At 39.8% G+C, this 14,390-nt stretch overlaps 1 long non-coding RNA gene across 9 annotated transcripts in view; it reads right to left on the reverse strand.

Annotated features, from left to right (window-relative positions):
- Positions 1-14,390, reverse strand: part of LOC141569739 (uncharacterized) — a 215,331-nt gene that overhangs the window by 86,480 nt on the left and 114,461 nt on the right. For 7 of the 9 annotated variants that reach the window (XR_012493505.2, XR_012493504.2, XR_012493502.2 and 4 more), the window contains exon 6: positions 2,560-2,656. This is a non-coding gene — a long non-coding RNA (uncharacterized LOC141569739). Of the gene's footprint in view, positions 1-2,559; positions 2,657-12,675; positions 12,889-14,390 lie in introns of all 9 variants that reach the window. The other 2 variants (XR_012493499.2, XR_012493500.2) reach the window with 1 other exon arrangement.

Raw genomic sequence — 14,390 nt, forward strand, 5'->3', positions numbered from 1 at the left:
TCTGCTGTTTACAAGCTACCCAGTCTGTGGTACTTTGTCATAGCATCTCAAATGGACTAATACAACCACCTATCTCATTAGAAAAATCTTCAAATATTGTGAAGCAAATACAAATTCTACACAATTCTGACTTTCTTTTGCAAGCTCGAATTTATCTTTGGCAAAAAATACCGGCAGTTACTTTCCTTGAAGTGACAGGTTCACGTTCATTTTTAAGACGATGTCTGCCAAATCCCCAGGTTCTAATGACCATAGTTTGTGAGTTGTTTTTTATCTTTCAGTTAAAACTGATGTACCATACAAAAGGCACTAGTTCAACAACTCAAAAAATTGCACAAGTACTTTTCAATCATCACATTTCCTTATACAATAGAAAGGCATAATGCTTACTTCTCATGTCATCACACAGAATATTAAAGAGGTGAGTACTCAAAGGCTGAAACTTAATATTAATAATTTTTACTGCTTCATCAAGGACATTTGTAAGTTAATTTGACTTTTGTAAAAACTGCCTGTCTGTGTTAGTGAAGAATAAAATGACTTTTGGTTCTACTGCCTTGCTTTGTGCTAAGGCGCCAGCGGTTTTACTCACCAACCCTTGTGTACCATCCACCGCTGCTGCTTGTTCAGAGATCACCCATTACAATGCAAGTTCCTATACTGCCTTCAGGGATCCAAGGGAGGCCACGTGGGAAGAGCTCTGGAACACTCTTCTGATTAAAGCAGAATAGCTGACTCTACTCTGATTTTATCTGTATTATTCAGTAGCATTCCCCAAAAAGATTCTGCTGGAAAATAAAACGTTTATGACTCACTTCTATAAAGCAAGTCTTGGCTGCACTAACTATGGATTTAATCCATATTGAAATCTCTTTTTATTCATCTTATGCACCCAAGCCGTCTATTGCTTTGCATCCCAGCTTTGTGCCAGACACTATAGTGGGCATGGGAGGACACAGTAATCGACAAGAAAGACATGAACCCTGCCTCACGGTGCTTATAGTCTAGAGGGGAGACAGACAAGCTTATGTGAGAAGAGCTGTGAGGGATACAAATAGGACACTCTAATGGAGAATAAAGGGACAAAAGAAAAGGTACACATTTGGATCAATACTTCTCAAACTTCGGTGAATATGAGAATCATCTGGAGAGCTAATAAATAATACAGAGGCTCTGGCTTATTGAAGTGTGTGTGTGTGGGGGTGGGTGGGCAGGGGCTGGGCCTCTGTAGTTTTACCAAGTGATTTTCCAAAATTTGAGTAGTGCTGTTTTAAATGCAGTGTCCAAAGAAAGCCTCTTGGGGAAGGTGACCTTAAAACTAAGTCTTGACTAATGAGAGTGATTGGGGGACCTGAGCTTTTCCCTGGATGTGAATCAGATTTTTCTGAGGTGATGCCAGTTCTTCTACAGCTGTAGGAGGAGCTGTAGGGCCGGTAAGTTCATTTACTGCTTAAGTGAGCCCATTCCATTTCTTATTACGAAAATATTTTACACTTAAGTGAACAACAACAAGTTCCTATAATAAACATGTTTTATGCGCAGAACTTACGCTAGTCATTTTGTATTTACAAGCCTTGTCAAGGAAGACCTCACTAAAGTTCTTCTCCCATTAACAAAGGACAGAGCACATAACTTTATCTTTAAAAACTTACGCCCCTACTGACTGTTTTTCCCACAGTGCCTTTTTATGCAGTTACTGGCATGCAAATGCTCTCTAACTTCTTTTTGTTATCTTCCTGGGACTTGTACAACCATCACAACACTTTGAGTTAATTCTCAAAATATTTATGCTAGTAAAATTATCTTCACTCAAGCTTTTCATTAAATATAATTCTAAAAATTACGTTTCTTTAACTAAGGTCAGTAAAAGAAATTAAGGTATTTAATTTCTGATCCCCACGTAATTCAGTGAAGAATGGCAGAAAAGCGTATTTCAGCTAGAGGAAATAGTGTAGAGGTTGGCGCTGAGGTAAAAAAAACACAACAGCTTGGCTTCTTAAAGGAACTGGAAGAAGATGAATATAGCTAGAGTGTAGTAAGCAAGAAAGAGAGGAACACAAAACAAATCTGGAAAGTTTAAAAGGGGTTAGCCAATGTAGGCCTTTGAGGTGAAGGCAAGAATTTTGATTTTTGTTGTAAACGCAATGGGAAGCCATTGATAGGATGTATCCATTAGGAGTATTCTGTGAAGACAGCTATGAGTGGAGTGTATTGTAAAATAAGCATCATTGTGTATGAATGAATACATTGTTAACTGGTTTATCCATTAATCTTTTAGATATTTAGTTGGTATGAGTTAGTCCTTAAAATCTACTCAATTCTTGACAAACCAATCAAATGGTATTCCCACAGCTTTAAAGCTGAGAACCAAGTATCTGACTGAATTTGAGCCATTTAAGAATCATCAACAGGTCTGTTTATAAAAGGAGGACTCTGAAAGACAAGTGTTCACAGAACCAGCTCCAAAATCCTAAGCCCCATGTTATGGACTCATGCTTCACTCCATCTTGTCATTTCTCCGCTGTTAATTCCTGCCCTCTTCTGCTTCATTGTACTCACCTTCCTCTTAGTCTTCTGGTGTGTTACATCACTCCAGTCTCCTGGTCTTCCTCCTGGAGCAACTGGAACTTCAGATCACATTTAAGTGCACGATAACCTAAGAGATAAGAATATGGCTATTTAAATGACACCTCTCCTCTACAGTATGGGGAATATAATCAATAATGTTGTAAAGACTATGTAGGGTATCAGATGGGTACTAGACTTATCAGGGGGATCACTTCTTAAATTACATACATGTCTAACCACTGTGCTGTACACCTGAAACTAATATAAAATAATATTGAATGTCAACTATAATTACACACACATATATATATATATATATATATATATATATATATATATATATATTCATGCGATATAAAGTGCAGCATAGGGAATATGGCCAATGGTATAGGAATAGCTATAAACAATGTCAGATGGGTAGTAGACTTGGGGTGGTTATCACTTTGTGAGGGGTGTAAATGTCTAATCATTATGTTGTTTTGTATACCCGAAACTAATAATAAAAAAAGAAAAAATATCCCACCTCTCATCTTATTAGCTGAATGACCTTGGCTAAGTCCTATAACATCTCTAAGCCTCAGATTCCTCATTTGTAAATAGAGGATAATAATAATGTCTACTTATAGAAATAAGTATGCAAGTCCAGGAAAAATAGCACATGACCTGCTGCATAGCACGTGCTCCAAAATGTTACTAATATAGCTTTAATTTCCTAATTAAAATTTCCATTTATATTGTCACCTCACATTTTGAGCTCCTTCAGTTCAGGGAGTATATAATTTATTTTCAAATCTGCCATGCCACCTTTCATTCTGTTGTTACTCTGTAATTAATTTGTTATCGTTTAATACAACTGTGAAATGCCACACGACTTCAGGGAAAGGAGAAAATACCTCCTGTGCGGGACTGATAAGGAAACCCTTTAGGTCGGTGGAGGGATGTGATTCCATCATGGCAGGACTGGCAACATTTGGATGGGCAAAGAAAAAGGTAAAGGGCATTCAGGTTGGCAGGACTGTGAGCAAGGGTGTGAGATGGAAATGTTTCAGATGGGAATTCTTGTGTGATGGTCAAGCGAGTAGTCCATATTGTATGAACTAGAGGATTTGTGAATGCAGACATTTGGAAAAATATGTTGGTGTGAAACAGAAGTACCTTTGTCAATAAGCAACTAAGCTTGGAATTTTTCCTGTAGGCTTTGGGAAGCCATTGAACAGTTGGGTATGAGAGAGGGACAAAATGAAAGCAGTAGTTCATCAATATTGATCTGGTGATACTGTGAAGACTTATTTGGGAAACCAGTCTCATAATTATTTTGTTCCCTGAACTAGAGTAGCAGTTGTGGAAATGGAAGACTTGATCCAGCAGTAAACTAACAAGACTTGGCAGCTGAATCTAAAAGTCAAAGAGAAAGAATAAATATTTTGAACTTGAAATTATCATGAAACATATAAAAGCAGATCACATCACCTCTTTGCCTCAATAGATCTATCTTTAATAAAATATAATCTCTTAGCTTCACAAGGATAAGAAGAGCTTAAGCAAGATACTTGGTGTGAAGCATAAATATGATAACAGATGCAAGGACCCCTAGCTCCTTACCTAGCACAAGCAAAGCAATTAATAAACATTTTTTTGTTTTTAATTATCTTGATACCTTTGGAAATAGAGCCCCATAGACAAATCAATGCAGTTTTATAGGGTGAAAATAGTTAACGGAAAGTATTAAAGGAGATGATTGATCTATATTTCTTGTCTTCAAATCTTGATTTACAGATTAATAGATCAAACAAACATATTTCCTGTTCATGGGTGTGAGTGTAGAGCACAGAAGGGAAACTACTTAGTTATAATTATTAATGGCTTTCCTGTCCTTCCTCTTTCATCAGTAAAACTTCAATAACAGCAGAGCCTTATGGATGTAAACATCTGTTTCTCTGACCTAAGTTATTTGATAATTAAATTATTAATCCTTTAAATGCCATTGAGAAGAAGTTAGACACATTTAAGTAAGAGTGGATAGTTATTTTCAGTAATAAAATACATGATACATGCCTTCCTCTGGAGCTGGCCACTTCTCTGGCCCCTGAAGTGGCCGTTTCCCTCCTTGTACCACTTCAGTTTGGGTCAGAGACTCAATTTTCAGTTTCCAGGAATCATTTCCAGTGGATTTTCTAAGGGCCTTCGTAATTATAAAACTTTCTTTGGTTATTCTATAGGCCTACTTCCAAAGAACTAAGAATGCCGTAATAAATAGTCAATAAAATAAATCCACATGAGAACCCTGTGTATCTAGCAGGATAAATCCACCCCAAGCTCTCTAAGAGGTTCTGAGAGCACTAAGGTGCCTTTTTCCTGACTGATAATAGCTCAGTTAGTCTTACTTAAAAGTGGGGAATTCCCAACAGAATGGCTGAAATTTAAAGGAATTACAATACCTACTGTCAGTGAGGATAGGATAAGAAGGGAACAACTAAAACTCTTACACCTTGCTGATGGGAATGTAAACCGGTGCAACCACATTACAGAACTATTTGGCAATATCTAACAAAGCTGAAAATACATGTGCCACATGACCCAGCAATTTCACTCCTGGATATGCAGTCAGAAAAATGAGTGCTGAAGTCCACCAAAAAACATGTTCAAGAATCCATAGCACCTGTTTTCATAATAGCCCCCAACTGGCAACAACTCTAATGTTCATCAACAATAGAATGGGTTGGTAAATTATAGTATATTATATAGTATATAGCAATGAAATATTACACAGCAATGAAAATAAGTGGATACGTCCAGTTATCCACAAAAACATGGAAGAATCTCACAGACATATGCAGAGTGGAAACAGCCAGACAAAAAGGAACTCATGAAGTTCAAGGACAGACAAAATTAACCTGTGGTTATATAAGTCAGAATAGCGGTTACTTTTATGTGGATGAGTATTAACTGGGAAGGAGCATTAAAGAGCTTTCTGAGGGTCCTGGAAATGTTCTATATCTTGACCTGATTGGTAGTTACATGAGTATATGTAACAATTAATTGAGATGTTATTTTAATATTTGTGCACTTTGAAGTATATAAACTTTACCTCATTTAAAAATAAATAGATTTCCAGTCAAGATGGTGGAGTAGGTAAACACTGTGATTGCCTCCTCTCATGATTACATTAAAATTACAACTAAACTACAGAAAAACCATTGTTGAGAATCACCTAAAGTCTAGCTGAACTGAAGTCTTACAACTAAGGGCATACAGAAGCCACCTGGAGACTAGTATGAGGGACAGAGATATGGAACAGGCTGGCCCCACACCCACGTGTGACCATTAAAAATCAAGAGGTATATCTTGGCTGCAGAGATCCCTCCAGAGGAGTGTGGGGTCCCACCCCCACACCACACTCCCCTGCCCAGGGTTCCAATGCCAAGGAGAGAAATCCTCAGAACTTCATGTTAGTTTTGCATTCACCAAAAGAAAACCTAGTAGTGATGGCCTGGTGGCTCAGGTGGTTGGAGCTCCATGCTCCTAACACCGAAGGCTGCCGGTTTGATTCCCACATGGGCCAGTGGGCTCTCAACCACAAGGTTGCCAGTTCAATTCCTCGAGTCCCGCAAGGGATGGTGGGCTGTGCCCCCTGCAACTAGCAACGGCAACTGGACCTGGAGCTGAGCAGCACCCTCCACAACCAAGATTGAAAGGATAACAATTTGACTTGGAAAAAGCTCTGAAAGTACACACTGTTCCCCTTCTCCAATAAAGTCTTAAAAAAAAGAAAAGTAAAAGGAAACCTAGCAGCTCTGAAAGACTCTGAAGACCCAGCTTCAAACATTCGTTGAGTACCCTGAGAGGGAAAAGAACAGAGTAAAATGTTACTAGCTAATATGATCACATCAGACCCCTGCTAAAGTGAACCCTGCTCTGTAGGGTCAGCCCCTGAACAACAGCTTCTCCACTTTAGTCACAGCCAGTCCTCACAACCAATCAGCCAGAGGGACAATCCCTTCCACTGACATGCAAACAGCAACCAAAGCTCAACTACAACAGGAGGGCACACAACCCACATAAATGATACACCTGGAGCACCTGGCTTAGGTAACCAGGGCGACTGTGCCATTGGACCCCAAAGGATACCTACTACATAAGGCCACTCAACTAGGACCAGGGCACATAGCAGCTCTACTGAATATATAAAAAAAAAAAAACACAGAGAGGCAGCCAAAATAGGAAGACAAAGAATAATGCCCCAAATAAAATAACAGAACAAAGCTCCAGAAAAAGAACTAAATAAAATGGAGATCAGTAATCCACCAGATGCAGAGTTCAAAACACTGGTTATAAGGACGCTCAATGATCTTAGGGAGAACTTCAACTAAGAGATAGGAAACATAAAAATGGAGATAGAAAACATAAAAAAGAACCAGTCAGAAATAAAGACTACCATAACTGAAATGGAGAATATGTTAGAGAGAATCAACAGATTAGATGAAGCAGAGGACTGAATCTGTGATTTAGAAGATAAGGAAGCTGAAAACACCCAATCAGAATGCAAAAAGAAAAAAGAATCCAAAAAAAAAAAAAAAGAGGACAGTTTAAGAGGCCTCTGGGACAACATCAAGCATACCAACATTTGCTTCATAGGGGTACCAGAAGGAGAAGAGAGAGAGCAAGGAATTGAAACCTATTTGAAGAAATAATAACAGAAAACTCCCCTAACCTGGTGAAGGAAAAAGACATACAAGTCCAGGAAGTGCAGAGTACCAAATAAGATGAACCCAAAGAGGTCCACACCAAGACACGTCATAATTAAAATGCCAAAGGTTAAAGACAAAGAAAGAATCTTAAAAGCAGCAAGAGAAAAGTAGTTAGTTACCTACAAGGGAGCTCCTATAACACTGTCAGCTGATTTCTCAACAGAAACTTTGCAGGCAAGAAGGGACTGGCACAAAATAGTCAGAGTGATGAAAAACAAGGACCTATAACCAAGATTACTCTACCCAGCAAAGCTATCAGTTAGAATCGAGGGACAGATAAAGAGCTTCCCAGAAAAGGAAAAGATAAAGGAGTTCATCACCACCAAACCAGTATTACAAGGAATCTTACAGGGACTTCTTTAAAATTAAAAAAATGAATAATAAATGGCAATAAGTACATATCTATCAACAATTACTTTAATGTAAATGGATTAAATGCTCCAATCAAAAGACACAGGAGGGCTGAATGGATAAGAAAACAAAACTCCTACATATGCTGCCTATAAGAGACTCACTTCAGATAGAAAGACACACAGATGGAAAGTAAAGGGATGGAAAAAGACATTTCATGGAAATGGAAAGGAAAACAAAAATCTGGGGTAGCAATACTTATACCAGACAAAACAGACTTTATAACAAGAGACAGAAAGGACCCAGTACTCCCACTTCTGGGTATTTATCTGAAGAAACCCAAAATGCTACTTGGAGGGAATATGTGCATCCATATGTTCATTGCAGCATTGTTTACATTGACCAGGATGTAGAGGCAGCTTGGGCATCCATAGATGGATGAATGGATAAAGAGGAGGTGGTACATATACTCGTATACAATGGAATATCGCTGGGTAAGGGAAGGGAATGGGGTCTTGCCACATGTGGTGGCATGGATGGACTTAGAGGGCATTATACTGAGCAGAGTATGTCAGACAGAGAAAGACAGATACAGTGTGATTTCGCTTATATGTGGAATCTAAAGAACAAAATAAACAAACAAACAAAACAGAAACAAATTCATAGATACAGAGAACATTTTGATGGTTGCCAGATGGGAGGGGGTCGGGGTGGGGGTGAAGAAGAGGAAAAGATTAAAAGAAGTACAAATTGGTTGTTACAAAGCAGTCATGGGGATGTAGGGTATAGCATAAGGAATACAGTCAATAATATTGTAATAACTATGGGTGGTGTCAGATGGGTACTAGATTTATGAGGGTGACTGATGGTAGGGGGGTTGGGGGCAGGGTGAAAAGGGGGAAGGGATTAAGAAGTACAAATTGGTAGTTACAAAATAGTCACAGGGATATAAAGTAAAGCATAGGGAATACAGTCAATGATACGGTAATAACTATGTATAGTGCCAGGTGGGTCCTAGACTAGTTAGGGGGTTCATTTCTTATATAAATATCTAACCACTATGCTGTATACCTGAAATTAATATAAAATAACATTGAATGTCAACTGTAAATCAAAAATTAAAAAGTGGGATTAAAGGTGAAGGGAAATAAGAGGTTCAAATTTCCAGGTATAAAACAAATAATTCATGAGGATGCAATGTACAGCATAGGGAATATAGTCAATAGTATGGTAATAACTATGTGTAGTGCTATGTGGGTACTAGACTAGTCAGGGGGATCACTTATTAAATTATATAAATGTCTAACTACTACACAGTATACCTGAAATTCATATAAAAATAATATTGAATGTCAACTGTCATTGAATAATTAAAATGGGGGAAAAGTTGAAGGGGAATACGGTTTACATTTCCAGGTATAAAACAAATAAATCATGGGGATGTAAGGTACAGCATGGGGAATATAGTCTACAATATTGTGATAGCGTGGTACTGTGTCAGATGGTTGCTGGACTTATCATGGTGATCACGTCTTTAGGTATATAAATGTTGAATAACTATGGTGTACACCTGAAACTAATCTAATATTGTATGTTAGTTACATTTTAATAAAAATAAATAAATAAATAAATAAATGCATTTACATTTTTAATCATTAAAAAAGGTAGGGAAATCCAAAACAGGATTTAAATGTTAAATGAGTTGTCCAAGGTTATCCTTCATCTAGATTTGGAAATGTACTCCACTGCACTGCTTCAACTGCACTGCTTATCAAAGAGGAATTACATTTTGAAAACATTTTATTTGATTAAACAAATTTATTAGAATGAAGGTCTGAACCTTCTGTAATTGATAGATTCACCAAATTTCTGCTCTGCGAAACTGCGAGATAAGACAGGTCTTCAAGATTGAAAAGCCAGAAGGTTACCAGAGGGGACGGGGTTGGGGAGTTGGGTGAAAAAGGTGAAGGGATTAAGAAATACAAATTGGCAGTTACAAAATAGTTATGGGGATGTGAAGTACAGCACAGAAAACTTAGTCAATAATGTTGCAACAACTATGTACTGGACTAATCGAGGGGATCACTGTATAAATTATGTAAATGTCTAACCACTATGCTGTACTCCTGAAACTAATATACGATAATATTGAATGTCAACTATAACTGAAATAATAAATAAACAAATAAACGATTGAAAAGCCACTGTTTCTTCCCAAATCTACTGCTAAAACTATCCCCAAAATAGGACTTTTCAGCTGGGATCCTTAGTGGATATCCATCCAACATATTTGGTTTATCTACAATGTATATATTACTATACATTATATTAAGAGGATCTAGGCCCCCCCTTTTTAATGAAGAGGCTATAATACATCCTTAAGGAATTTATAGTGTCTCAAAGAGGTGTTGTTTATGTTTCAAATAAAAGCCCACAGCTATCTATTCTTGTTAAATGAGATCAGCAATAAATTTTGAAAACAGGCATTCTTAACTGCCCATGGGGTCCAAGGAATGGACTTGAGAGGGTCCATGAACCCCATGAAATGACACACATTTTTACATGTGTAGATTAGTATTTTTTTCTGTGACGGGAAACAAAGCTTTTGTGGCAGCCATGAAGACAGATGTCTCAGATCTCCTGCGGCACCCATCAGATGGTTCCGCTCCTGCAGTCTGACATCCATTACTGTGTTGATGCCAAGGCCACACGTCTCACAGCCTGCTCCAAGCCAATGATGCAGGGCCTGACAGCACCTCTGGCTCAAGGATTCTCTGACAGCCTTGTAGGACACCTTCAGAACTGTGCTGCAGTCTAAAATGCTTCCACCCGACCTTCGTACCATCTTCCTCCCTTCTGTCACTCCTTCACCCAGAGTCAGATCTGCTTTGAGGTCTTCAGCCTCCCGCGGTTCTGTGCTCGTACTACCTCATAGGCCCTGTCCTAATACATCTCTTGCATGGCTAGTTCTGTTGTGGTATCTACTTCTCCTAAGACCCAGACTGCATAACTGCTACCAGGAATGGTCTGAGAATATAGACAGTAAGATATGGAGCTGGAATTTGGTTATTTATTGCCCTGCAGATTAAGATGACACTGCCCTGGTTGGGAGGTGGGACACAGATAGTCCCTGGCACAGAGCAGTGATTTAACTGCTGAAGATTTTATTGGTGGTGATCCCTATGGAGGGGTCCAGCAGTCAGGGACATGCGGGAATACCCCCTCCAAAGTAAAAAAACAGTGCTGAATCTTACAACTTCTACCACAGAGAAGGAAGCACAGCAACTGGTAGACTTTTGGGTTCTGGAGGGAGCTAAAGCACGTTTCATTCCTAAACATTTCCCTCTGGCATGGAAGACTGCCAGCTTTAAGTGGGGTCCAAAGCAAGAAAGGGTTCTGTAGCAGGTCCAGGTTATACTTCAAGCAATCTTGCCACTTGAGCCATATCATCCAGCAGATTAGATGGTGTTAAAAGTGGAACAAGATACTGTATGGGGATTATGGCAAACTCTAGCAGGAGAAAAACAATGTAGGCCCTAGGGGTCTGGAGCAAAAGCATGCTTCCCATAGCAGGAAATGATATGCCGTTTGAGAACAAGTCCTGGTATGTTACCGTGCCCTGCTAGGGACAAAACCTTTGACCACAGGCACCAAGTGACCGTGCAGCTGGAGCTATCCATTACGAGTTGGGTTCTTTCTGAACTGTCAAGTCAGAAAGTCAGAGAGGCCTAGCCATCAGTCCATAATAACATGAAAATGGTACATCCAGGATGGGGGCCGGGCAAGACCAGAGAACACAAGTAAACTGCATGAGCAGGTAGCCCAGATCCCCGAGTCACTCCTAAGAGTGGTACCAGTGCCCCACCAAGGCTTGAACCTATAGCCATACGGGGGAGGGTTCCCACACAGACAGCTGGAGGAGGAGAAGAAAGCTCTTGTTTACAGATGGTTTGGCTCAGCGTGTGAATGAAGCTGAAAATGGATGGCAGTTACATTACACCACATACTGGAGAGGCCCTGAATGATAATGAGAGGGAAAATCTTCCCAATGGGTAGAGCTGAGATGGTGCATCTGGTCATCCACTTTGTGCGGGAGGAACAGGGGTCTGAGGTAAGAATATTTAGATTAATGGGAAGTGGCCAATGGCCTGGAAGGGAAGGCTACAAGATCAGATACAAGGAGTTCTGGGGTAAAGGCTTGTGAGTAGAAACATGGGAAGGGGTACAAAATGTGAAGATCTTTGTATCACACATAAATGTCAACCACAGAAGAGGCACCATAAAACCAAGTAGAGAAAATGAGTCAGCCAGTTGACAGCAGTTCTCCTTTGTCATCAGCCCCCCCCAGAATTGACACGATGGGCATATTCATGAAGTGGCCGTGGTGGCCGAGATATAGGCCGATAACATCGACTCCCACTTACCAAAGCTGATCTAGCTACTGCTACCTCTGAATGTCCAACCTGTTGACAACAGAGTCTCATAATGAGCTTCCTGATATAGCGCTATCCCTTGATCATATGGTGTCAAGTCAACAACACTGAGCCCCTTCCATCCCAGAAGGGTCAGCAGTTTGTCTTCACAGGGATAGATACTTATTCCATGTGTGGGTTCAGCTTTCCTGCCTGGAGAGCCTCAGACAGTTCCATTACCCAGGGGACTTTGGAGGCCTGATCCACAAGCATGGAATTCTGCATAGCATAGCATCTGACCAGCGGACCCATTTTACAGCAAAGGAGGAGTGAGATGGAGCCCATGACCAAGGCCTCCACTGGTTGTATCACATACCACACTATCCAGAGGCAGCCAGCTTCCCAGAACACTGGAATGGCTTTTGAAAGGAGTAACTGAATTGCCAGTTTTGAGGCTACACTCTGAAAGAAGGGGGTGCCCTTCAGGATACAGTGTAGATATTAAATCAGAGACCTCCATCTGGTGCTGTGTCCCCTGCAGGAAGAATACATGGATCCAGAGATCAAGGGGTAGAAGCATGAGTGGCCCCACTTACCACGTGAGGACTCTGTGCTTCCAGTCCCATCAGCTCTGGGCAGGGCAAGGTTGGTGGTCATGGTCTGCAAAGAGGGCACACTTTTGCCAGAAGATGCAGGAAGGGTCCCATTGAACTACAAGCTATGGCCACCACCAGGACACTTTAGGCTCCTTGTGCCCAGGAATCAGCCAGCAAGAAGAGGAGTCACAATGGTGGCAAGAGTAATTGATGCTGATCGTTAAGAGGAAGAAAAAAAAAAGACACATTAAAATAAAAAAATAAAAAATAAATAAAATATAGGTATTATATTTAATATAACATATAACTTTCAAAAGTATATAGTACTTAAATGGAAAGAGTACTTCATTTTCTCTTGAAATGAACATAGTGAAAATGAAAATAGTGAGGCATTGAATGTTAATGAAGAATTAATATCTGGTACAGTGTTTTACAAACTATAATAAAGTAGAAATTTAAAAAAAAAAAAGAGGAAGAAGTCTGGCTGTTTTTACATGATGGCAGCAGGGAGGAATGTGTGTGTTACGCAGGTGGTACACCTGGGCACCTATTGCTACTCTCTTCCCCACTTATGACTGTGAATGGGCAAGTGTAGCAATTCCAGCCTCGAAAGAGTATGATTCCCAAGGGCTTAGGCTTCTCAGGAATGAGAGTTTGGGTTATACCAGCAGGTATAGCCAGTAAGACCTACAGATGGGATAGCTGAGGGCAAGAGAAATTTAGAATGGATAGTAAAGGAGAGAGGATGAATAGCGACTGTAGCTCCAAGACCAGCTGCAGCAACAGGAGTTGCAATTCGTCCCACTAACCCTCCTTTTTTTTTTTTAAATTAAATTTATTGGGGTGACAATTGTTAGTAAAATTACATAGATTTCAGGTGTACAATTCTGTATTACATCATCTATAAATCCCATTGTATGTTCATCACCCAGAGTCAGTTCTTCCATCACCATATATTCGATCCCCCTTACCCTCACCTCCCCCCCCACCCCCCTTACCCTCTGGCAACCACTAAACTATTGTCCGTGTCTATGAGTTTCTGTTTCTCATTTGTTTGTCTTGTTCTTTTGTTGTTTTTGGTTTATATACCACATATCAGTGAAATCACATGGTTCTCTGCTTTTTCTGTCTGACTTGTTTCGCTCAGCATTACTCTCTCAAGATCCATCCATGTTGTTACAAATGTTCCTATATCATCTTTTCTCACTGCCGAATAGTATTCCATTGTGTATATGTACCACAACTTCTTTATCCATTCATCTATCGAAGGACATTTTGGTTGTTTCCATGTCTTGGCCACTGTAAACAAAGCTGCAATGAACATTGGAGCACACGTGTCTTTATCTCTAAATGTTTTCAGATTTTTTGGGTAGATACCCAGGAGAGGGATTGCTGGGTCATACGGCAATTCTATTCGTAATTCTTTGAGGAACCTCCACACTGCCTTCCATAACGGCTGCACCAGTCTGCATTCCCACCAACAGTGTATGAGGGTTCCTTTTTCTCCACAACCTCTCCAACATTTGTTACTATTTGTCTTGTTGATGATAGCCATTCTGACTGGGGTGAGGTGATATCTCATTGTGGTTTTGATTTGCATTTCTCTGATGATTAGTGATGTTGAGCATTTTTTCATATGTTTATTTGCCATTTGTATGTCCTCTTTGGAGAAATGTCTCTTCAAGTCCTCTGCCCATTTTTCAATTGGGTTGTTT

This window comes from Rhinolophus sinicus, chromosome 18, assembly GCF_057876585.1.
Source record: "Rhinolophus sinicus isolate RSI-liver-muscle chromosome 18, RSI-T2T, whole genome shotgun sequence".
In the NCBI taxonomy this organism is placed as follows: domain Eukaryota; kingdom Metazoa; phylum Chordata; class Mammalia; order Chiroptera; family Rhinolophidae; genus Rhinolophus; species Rhinolophus sinicus.